Raw genomic sequence first — 12,253 nt, 5'->3', positions numbered from 1 at the left:
CTGATCCTTACTACTGTCCAGGGTTCCTGTGTATGGCTTCATGAGCCAGGGCATTAAGGTGTAGGCTGGGTCCCTGAGGATAACTATAGGCATTTCAACAGCCCCAACAGTAATTTTCTGGTCTGGGAAGTAAGTCCCTTCCTGCAGCTGTTCAAACAGACCAGAGCTCCTGAATATGTGAGCGTCATGCACCTTTCCTGGCCATCCCACGTTGATGTCTGTGAAATATCCCTTGTGATCCACCAGTGCTTGCAGCACCATGGAAAAGTACCCCTTGAGGTTTATGTACTGGCCGCCCTGGTGTGCCGGGGCCAAGATAGGTATATGCGTTCCATCTATTTCCCTGCCGCAGTTAGGGAACCCCAGTGCATTAAAGCCATCCACAATGGTCTGCACTTTTCCCAAAGTCACTACCCTTGATAGCAGCTTATCAAAGATTGCCTTGGCTACTTGCAGCACAGCAGCTCCCACAGTAGATTTGCCCACTCCAAACTGATTCCTGAGGCCTGGTCTACACTAGGCGTTTAAATCGGTTTTAGGAGCGTAAAACCGATTTAACGCCACAACCGTCCACACTAGGAGGCACCTTATATCGATTTTAATGGCTCTTTAAATCGGTTTCTGTACTCCTGCCCGACGAGAGGAGTAGCGCTAATATCGGTATTAACATATCGGAATAGGGTTAGTGTGGCCGCAATCGACGGTATTGGCCTCCGGGAGCTATCCCACAGTGCACCACTGACCGCTCTGGACAGCATTCTCAACTCGGATGCACTGGCCAGGTAGACAGGAAAAGCCCCGCGAACTTTTGAAATTCATTTCCTGCTTCGACAGCGTGGAGAGCTCATCATCACAGGTGACCACGCACAGCTCATCAGCACAGTTAACAATGCAGTCTCCTGAGAATCGAAAAAGAGCCCCAGCATGGACCGCTCGGGAGGTACTGGATCTGATCGCTATATGGGGAGAGGATTCAGTGCTAACAGAACTGCGTTCCAAAAGACGAAATGAAAAAGTATTTGAAAGAATTTCTAAGGCTATGACAGCTAAAGGCCACAGCAGGGACTCCGTGCAGTGCAGAGTGAAAGTTAAGGAGCTCAGACAAGCCTACCAGAAAACCAAAGAAGCAAACGGAAGGTCCGGGGCAGGTCGAAAAACATGCCGCTTCTATGATGAGCTGCATGCAATTTTAGGGGGCTGCGCCACAAGTACCCCACCCCTGACCGTGGATTCCGAGGTGGGGGTTGTAATCTCTGCCATGTCTGAGGATTATGCAGACGGGGAAGATGAAGAGGAAGAAGAAGAGGAAGACCTCGCAGAGAGCACACAGCACTCCGTGACCCCCAGCAGCCAGGAGCTTTTTATCACCCTGACGGAATTACCCTGCTCCCAGCCCTCACAAGCAACTATTCCAGAGAATGACGCCCTGGAAGGGAGCTCTGGTGAGTGTACCTTTGCAAATAGCAAACAGTGTTTTTTAAGCAAGCCTTTTTTAATGATTGATTTGCCCTGAGGACTTGGGATGCATTCGCAGACAGTATAGTTACTTAGAAAAGTTTGTTAACATGTCCGGGGATTGAGAGGAAATCCTCCAGGGACATCTCGATGAAGCGCTCCTGTAGGTACTCCAGAAGCCTTTGCAGAAGGTTTCTGGGCAAGGCATCCTTGTTCCGCCCACCATGGTAGGACACTTTACCATGCCATGCATGTAGCAAGTAATCAGGTATCATTGCGTGGCAAAGCATAGCAGCGTATGGTCCCGGTGACTGCTGGCATTCAAGAAGCATCCGCTCTTTATCTTGTTCTGTTATCCTCAGCAAAGTGATATCGTTCAGGATAACCTGGTTAAAAATCAGGAATTTAAGTAAGGGGGGTGGCCATTTTTCTACTGGGTTCGTGGAATGCAGCAGCTTAAAAAAAACACTTTCCTGCACGTAGCGAAGCGGGGGGAGGGGAGGAGTGAAATGCCAATGATCTTTTCTGTTTGGTCACCGGCGAGGCGATCTTCCCCAAGCTACCGGACAAGCAGTGGGTGGGGGGGAGGGGGAAGGTTGTTGATTAGCAGGGAGCTAGCGTGGTATTAGCCATGCATTGGGGGGGGAGGGGTAAATCACTGAGACAGTGGCTTACCATGGCCGCATGCAAGCTGAATCCTGATGCCTGGACCTGTGTCTGAGATCTGTAACCCCAGAGATGCAAGCAGTCACTATTAAGATGAAAAATGCGACCTTGTAGGGAAATCACATGTGCTATGTAAGGTGAATAGTGCTTTTCACTGTGAAAGAGTATAACCATTGTTCTGTAAAATGTATCTTTCTAAATATTTATCTCCCTCATGCAGCTGCAAATTTTTCAAGCGTCCCTCCTCCATCCCAAAGGCTAGCACAGATAAGGCGGAGGAAAAAGAAGACGCGAGATGAGATGTTCTCGGATATTATGGAAGTTACACGCAATGAAAGAGCTCATCTGAATGAGTGGAAGGACGTGGTTTCAAATTACAGGAAAGAGGCCGATGAACGTGAGGACAGGAGGGACAACCGAGATGAGAGGTGGCGGCAGGAAGACCGGCAGGAAAATCAGTGGTGGCGGCAGGAAGATCAGCGGTGGCGGGATGCAACTCTGGGGCTGCTGCGTGATCAAACTGACATGCTCCGGCGTCTTGTGGAGCTTCAGGAACGGCAGCAGGATCACAGAGTGCCGCTGCAGCCCCTGTATAACCACCCTCCCCCCTCACCATGTTCCTTAGCCTCCTCACCCAGACGTGTAAGAACGCGTGGGGGGAGGCTCCGTGCACCCGCCCACTCCACCCCCGTGGACAGCCCAACCAGAAGGATGCCGTTACTCTGAATTTTTTTTAATGGCCTTCTCCATCCCTCCTTTCCTCCTCCCAAAGCACACCCTTACTTCTCTCCCTCTTTTTATAATGAATCAATAAAGAATTCATGCTTTTTAAATGAGAGTGACTTTATTTGCATAAGTAAGCTGTACTCGAAGGGGGAGGGGGAGTTGCTTACAGGGACTGAGTCAATCAAGGGGGTTGGGTGTTCATCAACAAACACAGCAGTCACACTGTACCCTGGCCATTGATGAAGCTCGTTTTCAAAGCTTCTCTGATGCGCACCGCTTCCTGGTGTGCTCTTCTAATCTCCCTGGTGTCTGGCTGCGCGTAATCAGCGGCCAGGTGATTTGCCTCAGCCTCCCACCCCGCCATAAAGGTCTCCCCCTTACTCTCACAGAGATTGTGGAGAATACAGCAAGCAGCAATAACATAGGGGACATTGGTTTGGCTGAGGTCTGAGCGAGTCAGTAATGTGCGCCAGCGCGCCTTTAAACGGCCAAATGCACATTCCACCACCATTCTGCACTTGCTCAGCCTGTAATTGAACAGATCCTGACCACTGTCCAGGCTGCCTGTGTATGGCTTCATGAGCCATGGCATCAAGGGGTAGGCTGGGTCCCCCAGGATAACGACAGGCATTTCAACATCCCCAACTGTTATTTTCTGGTCTGGGAAGTAAGTCCCTTGCTGCAGCCGTTTAAACAGAGTAGTGCTTCTGAATACGCGAGCGTCATGAACCCTCCCTGGCCATCCCGCGTGGATGTTTGTGAAACGTCCCTTGTGATCCACCAGTGCTTGCAGCACCATTGAAAAGTACCCCTTCCGGTTTACGTACTGGGTGCCCTGGTGCTGCGGTGCCAAGATAGGGATATGGGTTCCATCTATCGCCCCCCCACAGTTAGGGAATCCCATTGCAGCAAAGCCATCCACTATGGCCTGCACGTTTCCCAGAGTCACAACCTTTCGTAGCAGCAGCTTAGTGATTGCTTTGGCTACTTGCATCACAGCAGCCCCCACAGTAGATTTTCCAACTCCAAATTGATTCCCGACTGACCGGTAGCTGTCTGGCGTTGCAAGCTTCCACAGGGCTATCGCCACTCGCTTCTCTACTGTGAGGGCTGCTCTCATCTTGGTATTATGGCGTTTCAGGGCAGGGGCAAGCAAGTCACAAAGTTCCATGAAAGTGCCCTTACGCATGCGAAAGTTTCGCAGCCACTGGGAATCGTCCCACACCTGCAACACAATGCGGTCCCACCAGTCAGTGCTTGTTTCCCGGGCCCAAAATCGGCGTTCAATGGATAGAATCTGCCCCATTACCATCAGGATCTCCAAAGCGCCGGGGCCCGCGGTTTGAGATAATTCTGTGTCCACGTACTCATCACTGTCATCGCCGCGCTGCCGTATCCGCCTCTTACTCGCCTCGGTTCGAAGGTCCTGGTTCAGCATATACTGCACGAGAGTGCACGAGGTGTTTAAAACATCCACGATTGCGGTATGGAGCTGAGCAGGGTCCATGCTTGCTGTGCTATGGCGTCTGCACGGTTCACCAAGCAAAAAAGGCGCGAAACGGTTGTCTGCCGCTGTCAGGGAGGGAGGGAGGGGTGAGGCTGTACCCAGAACCACCCGCGAAAATGATTTTTGCCCCATCAGGCACTGGGATCTCAACCCGGAAATGCCAAGGGGCGGGGGAGGCTGCGGGAACTATGGGATAGCTACGGGATAGCTACCCACAGTGCAACGCTCCAGAAATCGACGCTAGCCTCGGACCATGGACGCACACCACCGATTTAATGTGTTTAGTGTGGCCGCGTGCACTCGATTTTATAAAATCTGTTTTACAAAACCAGTTTATGCAAATTCGGAATAGTCCCGTAGTGTAGACGTACCCTGACTGACCGGTAGCTGTCCAGGGTTGCAAACTTCCACAGTACTATGGCCACGCACGTCTCAACTGTGAGGGCTGCTCTCATTTTGGCGTCTTTGCACTTCAGGGCAGGGGATACCAAGTCACAAAGTTCCATGAAAGTGGCCCTATGCATACGAAAGTTTTGCAGCCACTGGGAATCATCCCAGACCTGCAACACTATGCGGTCCCACCAGTCTGTGCTTGTTTCCCAGGCCCAGAATTGGCATTCCACGGCATGAACCTGGTCCAATGCCACCATGATCTCCCAATCGCCATATGCCGTGCTTCTAGGAACATCTGCGTCCATCAGTATAGTAATGGCGCTGTCGTCACTTCCTCACCCGGTTTTGCAGGTACTGCACAAACTGCTGGATAATGCATGAGGTATTTACAAAACTGCAGCTGAGATCTGAGCAGGCTCCATGCTTGCCGTGCTATGGTGCCTGCACAGGTAATCCTGGAAAAAGGGTGTGAAACGTAGGAGAGCAGAGTGGCAGCGGAAGAGGTGCTGTTCGGTTCACACTAGCCGAAAAAAGGTGGGAAATGGTTGTCTTCTGTAGCTTTCACAGAGGCGGGATCCCAGGACAGACAACATGGAGAAGATCGGTAGTGCAGCAAGAGCGGGAGAGCAGAGTTGGTGGCAGAAGCTGTGCTGCTTGGTTCACGATGGCTGAGCAGAGTTGGCAGCGGAAGCGGTCGATGAGAAAGAATAGATACTTATAAAAAAAAGACGAGAGGAAATGTGAGGTGGATTCATAGTACCAGGGGAGAAGTGGTGCACCATACTGCACCATCTGCTGAAAGCAGTATGGCGTCTGCATGCCAAAAAGGTGCGAAACGATTGTCTGCCATAGCTTTCACGGAAGGAGGAACAACTGACAACACACACCCAGAAACACCAGCGAGAATATTTTTGCCCCATCATGCACTGGGAGCTTAACCCAGAATTCCAGTGGGCGGCGGGGACTGCGGGAACTGTGGGATAGCTATCCACAGTGCACCACTCTGGTATTCGATGCTAGCCTCGGTACTGTGGATGCACTCCACTGAATTCATGCGCTTTAGTGGGGACACATAAGACCAAATGTATAAAATTGCTTCCGAAAATTCAAATAGAATAATTTCGAAATAATTTTGTGCTGTAGACGTACCCTTAATCAAATAGCAATAATAATAATATGGCTTCATAATGACATAGCACCTTTTATACAAGGATCACAATTCTTGACACACATTAATAAAAGCCTCCAAACTGGGGAGAAGAAGGGGTTATCACTTATCTATGAGGTAGATGTAATATAGAGAAACTGGGGAAACCCAGGTCCAGAGAGGCTGAAGGGACTCACCAAAGGTCAGACAATCAATCATTGCTAGAGTTAAATATAGCCCAGGCCTCCTGACTTCCAGGCCTCTAAGACAGCAGACTCTCTCTCTCTACCTCAAGTATTTATTCTGTTCCAACATAATTCTTCCTTTTGACTTCTCCCTTTCCGTGCTAACTATTACTGCATTAATATCCTCTTACTATTAGCCATTTCTACAACTTTGTATAACATCTCCAGTGGCATCCATCTGCTTGTTGGCAGTGAAAGGTAATCTGATGTTAGTTTATTTGATTTGCAATGAATGGCCAATAAAACTCTCATGAGTGCTGGCAATGTAGCAAAGGTTTTTTTTGCATCAGAAGTGTCTTCTTCAAGGAGAGAGCCTTACAATAGCGTATCTGCTTGCACTGAAACAGTTTTCATATTATCATCTTAGATAATTGCCTCATTTTAATGTGGATGAAATCAACAGGTTTGTGGCAAGTAACCATCTGCCTCCTGCTCTGGCAAGGGAGTAAACTACATTGGGTCTATATCCAGTACACCAGATGCGCCTCAGCATGTTGGCACAGCTACGCTGCTGGGCACATGGATGTGTAAATCCAGGTTCCACCTCTTCTCCTGCTTCCCCTCTGTGAAGGAAGGGATGGAATGTACCAGCTCTGCAGAACCTGCTGTCTCTTCTGCGCCCCAGGACATGGGTAGCTAGTGCAAGGGCCTCGACAGTTTTTTTCATTTGGGAGACTAGACTTTAAACTCTGTATAAACACACAAGCTGTTGGCTATCACTTTAATGAGCAGTTTGGTACCATAACTAAATCTCCATTTTACTAAAGTGTGATAAATGAGTTTTTGTTCCAAACTCAGTGCTTCCTTTATTTATTAATACAATCCCTAAATCCTAAAGCCCCCACAAGCCTCCAATTGTCTCTGGCCATGCAGTGCATGTGGGCGGGGAAGAAGATGCCTTGCAGCCCCCTTAATCCCTTGTGCCACTGTGCAAGCAGGCCAAAAACTTGATCCTAAACTGCCTCTATATTTATAAAATGAGAATGTAGGTTTCTAAATACAGAATTAGGTACATATCTTTAGGCATCCAAGATTGAAAACTGGGCTTAGACAGATCTCATTGTCCCTCCACTCCCCATAGAGAGGAGAGAAGGGTATTGATGAACACATCATGCTGCAGTCCAGTGTCTCACTTTTGCTCCATCAGCTGCCACTGACATTTGCATTTTTGGAAACTCCTGAACATGATATTCAATTCTTAGCCTGCCCTCCCTCCCAGCACCCCAAAAGTGTAAGGGTATGTGATGCAAGAATTTAAGGCCTAAGAATAGAACATGCAAGAGTGTTTATAACAAAAAATGTTCCTCACAGTAAGATTTGCATAACTGACCCTTGCCTGCATTTTCCCCATCAATATGTGAGCTTTGTCCTTCTGCTGGGATGGGAAGATGACCTAATGTGTCAGAAAAGCCTGAGAGAGTGTGTTTGCCATGTTGCTCTTTTAGGAGGACTGTATCACTTTCTGAAATATGTATTGCAGCCATTATCAAGGCCAACCCCATCAACTGCTCACTCAGTAAGTACTCCTCATTCCTACAGCTCCTTTAGGCTGTTGCCACATAGCAATATATCTCAAATAAATATTTTGGGCAAGCTGCCACATCAAATTCTTTCTGTTGTGGGTGGTCCTCGAGAACAGTAGGGTCCTGTCAGTATTACCAGGCTTGATAATAGTGTTTACAACATTGGGATTCAATGGTTTAGATTTTTTTTACTGTGCTCCAAATTGCTTGTCTAGACAGATTTGCAGTTCCAATCTCTTTAAAAGTAAGACTTTGACTTAGTGCTATGTCACTGATATACTCAATCAGTGGATTACATCGTTATTGTTAAAAGCAATCTTGCCCTGAACTGCTTCTTTTTCCCTTAATGTAGTACTCTTGGTGACTGGCTGCACTTTTTTTTTTTTACTGAAACAATGTCCCCTTTGCTTGTACAAACATGCATGAGGCTAGTGCAATAACTGAAATGTTTTGTAAGTTAGGGTTGTTCACATTTTCAAGACTGTGTAGAACATTTTTAGGTCAGTAGAGCAGACTCAGTAGAGACAGTCAACATTTCACTCATTAACTGAGAGCAGGAGGTATCGAAGACCACAATCTTAACAGCAAGGAAAGTCTGTCCAGATAAAATATTATGGCCTAGACTTTCAAAAATGACTGCTTTTGTCCAAATTGAGACACTTTAATGGGGTCTGATGCTCAGCAAGTGCTGAGCACCCACCCTGTGAAAGTCAGGGCCCTTTAAAATGCCTCAATTTGGACAGCCAGAATTTAAGGCACCCAAGATCACTAAGGACTTTCTGTCTGTGCATACAAATACACATTCTTGTTTACCCATGTTTCTTAAAACTACCATGTTTTTTAAACCTTATTTTCATCTTGTCATATACTCATCTTATCTAGCTTTGTATTTTCACTCTGCTTTGATAACAAAACTAGATTGATCATTTTCACTTTTGAAACACAATAGGGAATTTGCCAAATATACACATTTTTCTAATTTAAATCCTGTCTTCTAGAAGCAAATATTTCCTCTTGCATTATACATGCCTGGAGAACTTGGTATGTTTAATTTTATTGATACCCTAGTCACTTCCTGAACAGGTCACTCAATTTCCCAAAATATCCATTGTCCCACCTTTTCCAGCAGCGTGTGGGGGAGGTGGTCCTTGTGTTGCTTAATAGGGTAGTAGTTGATTTACCCAGCAAGCAAAAAACACCGTCATCACTAGAGAAAACTGAAGGCCTGAGTGATAATGCAGTGTTGACTTTCCCAGGGTCTCAGAGCCTGGGCTCCAGCCCAACCCCAAAGGTCTACACACCTATTTTTAGCCCTGTAGTATAAGCACAAGTCAGTTGACCTGGGCTCCAAGACTTACGGCGGGGTTTTATTTGCAGTGAGTGTAGACCAGGGATCTCAAAGTCCCAGCCCACAGGCATAGGCGCCGACTCTGTAGGCTGGAGCACCCACGGGGAAAAATTAGTGAATGCTCTGTACCCACCGGCAGCCAAGCTCCCCCCTCCTCACCTTCTCCCCTTCCCCAGCGCACCACGTCCCCGCTCCTCACCCTCCCTCCCAGTGCTTCCTGACGCCAAACAACTGTTTGGCAGCACTTAAGACTTTCCGGGAGGGAGGGGGGGAGGAGCGGGGACGCGGCGTGCTCAGGGTAGGAGGCGAAGAGGTGGGGCCGGGGCGGGGAAGGGGGTGGAATGAGGGCGGGAAGGGAGTGGAGACTTTGGGGAAGGGGTGGAATGGGGGCAGGGTGAGGGTGGTACAGGGGCGTTGCCAGGGTCGAGCACTTACCACAAAGAAAGGAAGTTGGTGCCTATGCATGCAGGCCATCTGCAGCCCGAGAACCTCCCCACCATGGCCTGTGCAGAAGAGACGCATGCAGACATGCTGCCCAATGTCTGCTGCAGGCGTCACCCCTTCGCAGCTCCCATTGGCTGAGGGAGAGCGAGAGAGATACCATCACTAGTCGCTGGGCAGAGTCAGCCCTGGAGGCAGCGTCACTTTTATCCACAATTAATTTAAACAAGCCAAAATACAGAACACAACTATCTGATGCACACCTTGCTGCAATCCTGAAGGTTTCAACTGCTCAGTCACTGAGGCCAAACATCAACAAACTGACAGAACTGAAGCATTGCCGGGTGTCTGGCAAACACTAAAAACTCTCTGGCAGGCGAAGAATTGTATAAAGTTGTATGACAGTTTTATTATTTCTAAACAATTCAAAATAAAAAATACAATATAAACGTTTTCTTTTCTGAACACCATCTTCAGTGACATTATTGGCCCGCTGGGAGGATTTGAGGACTGGCACTGGCCCTAAGGTAAATTGAGTTTGAGGCCCTGGTGTAGACATACCCTGAGGCTGCAGTCCTGCAAGCATTTAGGCTTTGTCCTCACTGAGGAAAAAAGTATGTTAACTCATTAGCTACCTCAAGGTGAAGACAAAGCAGCTTGTAGTTTTCATACAGGTTAGTAGATCAAATTAAAGGCTAAATGGCCTCTCTGCTTCATTCTGCACCATTGAAATGAATGGTAGAGAAGCCATTGACTTCGATGGGGCAGGATTAGACACTAAAACACAGTCCCTTTGCTCACATGAGTAAGCCAATGAGACTACTCACATGAATTAAACTAAGCATGTATATACTTACTTGTGTCTCTAGATGGATGTAGGGCTAGAGAACGAATGTTATTAATTTCCTTATCTTGCCAAGACTTAATTTGGTATCTTGAGAATGTCAGTCTGTCCCCCTCAATTGTTGAATTGAACAGGGGGGTTCCCAAAGGCCTATAGGCTTTCGCTCACATGTAATATTTATCATGTATTGTTAGCTTTATTGTAAAGCTGTACGAGTAGCATACTTTAGAGAATATCTTTTAATCTATATAAAATGGTCATTTATGAAAAGATGACCAAACCATGTCCATTCCTCATTTTTTTCCAAACAAAGTTAATATGCAGAACACCAATGTCTCATTGCCAGTTGCAGATGGCTTTTATACTGGTTGTGAATATTCAGTAGTTTATATTCTATGACTTGTTTAACACAACTATGAAACAACTAACTAGTGTAGAAAGGCTGTTTAATTTACAAACTGAGCAGGTTCAATGGGCCTAAAATGTAGGAAACATTTTCTATATAATAGTGTACTCAGAAAGACAGACAAGGTATTCAGTTCCAATGAACAGTATGTGAATTTCATAAATAGGAGAAACACTCATTTTGGGTTGTATTAAGATATTGTGTAACATTTTCAAAAGCTCCTCAAAGTGGCTCCTAACTGCCACGGAGGGGAGAAAGGATGACCCAGCAGTTGGGGCACTGCCCTGAGACATAGGTGACTCACATTTAATTCCTTGCTCTGCCATGGACTGCCTGTGTTGGACAAATCACTTGGGCAGTCTATGCCTTAGTTTCTTATCTATAAGGGATCCCAGAGAAGCTAGGGACTGCTAGGATAATATCACCCATTGAAACATCATGAAATGATGCCCCTATGACTGAGTTGGTCACAGAATACATGGACATAGAACTGCTATTGAAATCAGTAGAAGTTAGGAGCCTACATACCTTTGAGGATCTGGGCCTAAGTGACTTTGAAGTCCTAATGGGACTTAAGAACTAAGTCATGTAGGTGCTTTGGAAAATGTATCTCTAGTCTTTTTCTAACAGTCATTAATAGCATCCTACATACAGTACTGTTTTAAATTAAATTTCTCACTTGTTTTTCTTCACAAAACAGCAGAGCGATCTTTTAATACACAGTGCCTTTTGTACAACTGCTATCTGCATTCCTAAAACTTTGGCAAAACTTCTTCTGGAGTTAGAATTCAAATCTACTAACCTCAAATCTCTTACTGAAACGTAACTATTCCTTCCAAGAGAAGTTTGAAGAAATGTTGCAAACAATGGGAGACGCCAAAATTCATAGCTAGTGCTCGCATGCCTTAACTGTGTTTCTACTGTCCTTGAGGAATCTGGCTCACTTTTCTCTCAATGTTTCATTTTCAGCACAGTCAAAGTAGGAAAGACTTGGCAGTGTTGCCAAGTGCCACAATTGTGGGGTTTCCTCTATGGTTTTGGGGGGCTGGCTTGGGATTTTTTTCGAATGCTTTGGAGTTGGCAACCCTGACCTGGGTGACCTATTACTACCTTAGCCCCTAACCCTGCAAACCCTTATGCACATGAGTAAACGTAAGCATGTAAAATAGCCCCATTGAACTCAGTGGAATGACTTAGAGTTACTAGTGTGCTTCTGTGAGGCCTTGCTTCACAATTTCCATAGAACATTGTTTGTTGTATCTTACAGGAGGTGTAGTATGAAGAATGCTCATTGTTTCCTGGAGGTTGAAGTAATTATTTTAATGATGATGATCAATGTGAGAGGGGTTGAAAATACATATAAATATTAGTATGTAAATGTCAGAATCAACTATTTCTAAACACGTATGTACATGCGCGTGGACACAAACACCATAACATGTTGTATGCTTTGTAGTGTTCCCTGCTGTGCCTTTGAATGAAGATTCAGAACAGTGCATAACTGGTTTCTGTGCTGACATATGCAGAGAGTTAGGATCTTCCCTGTCTCATC

The sequence above is a fragment of the Mauremys mutica genome, chromosome 6 (genome assembly GCF_020497125.1).
Source record: "Mauremys mutica isolate MM-2020 ecotype Southern chromosome 6, ASM2049712v1, whole genome shotgun sequence".
In the NCBI taxonomy this organism is placed as follows: domain Eukaryota; kingdom Metazoa; phylum Chordata; order Testudines; family Geoemydidae; genus Mauremys; species Mauremys mutica.
The sequence above is the reverse complement of the archived record's forward strand: the minus strand, read 5'-3'. Positions refer to the sequence as shown.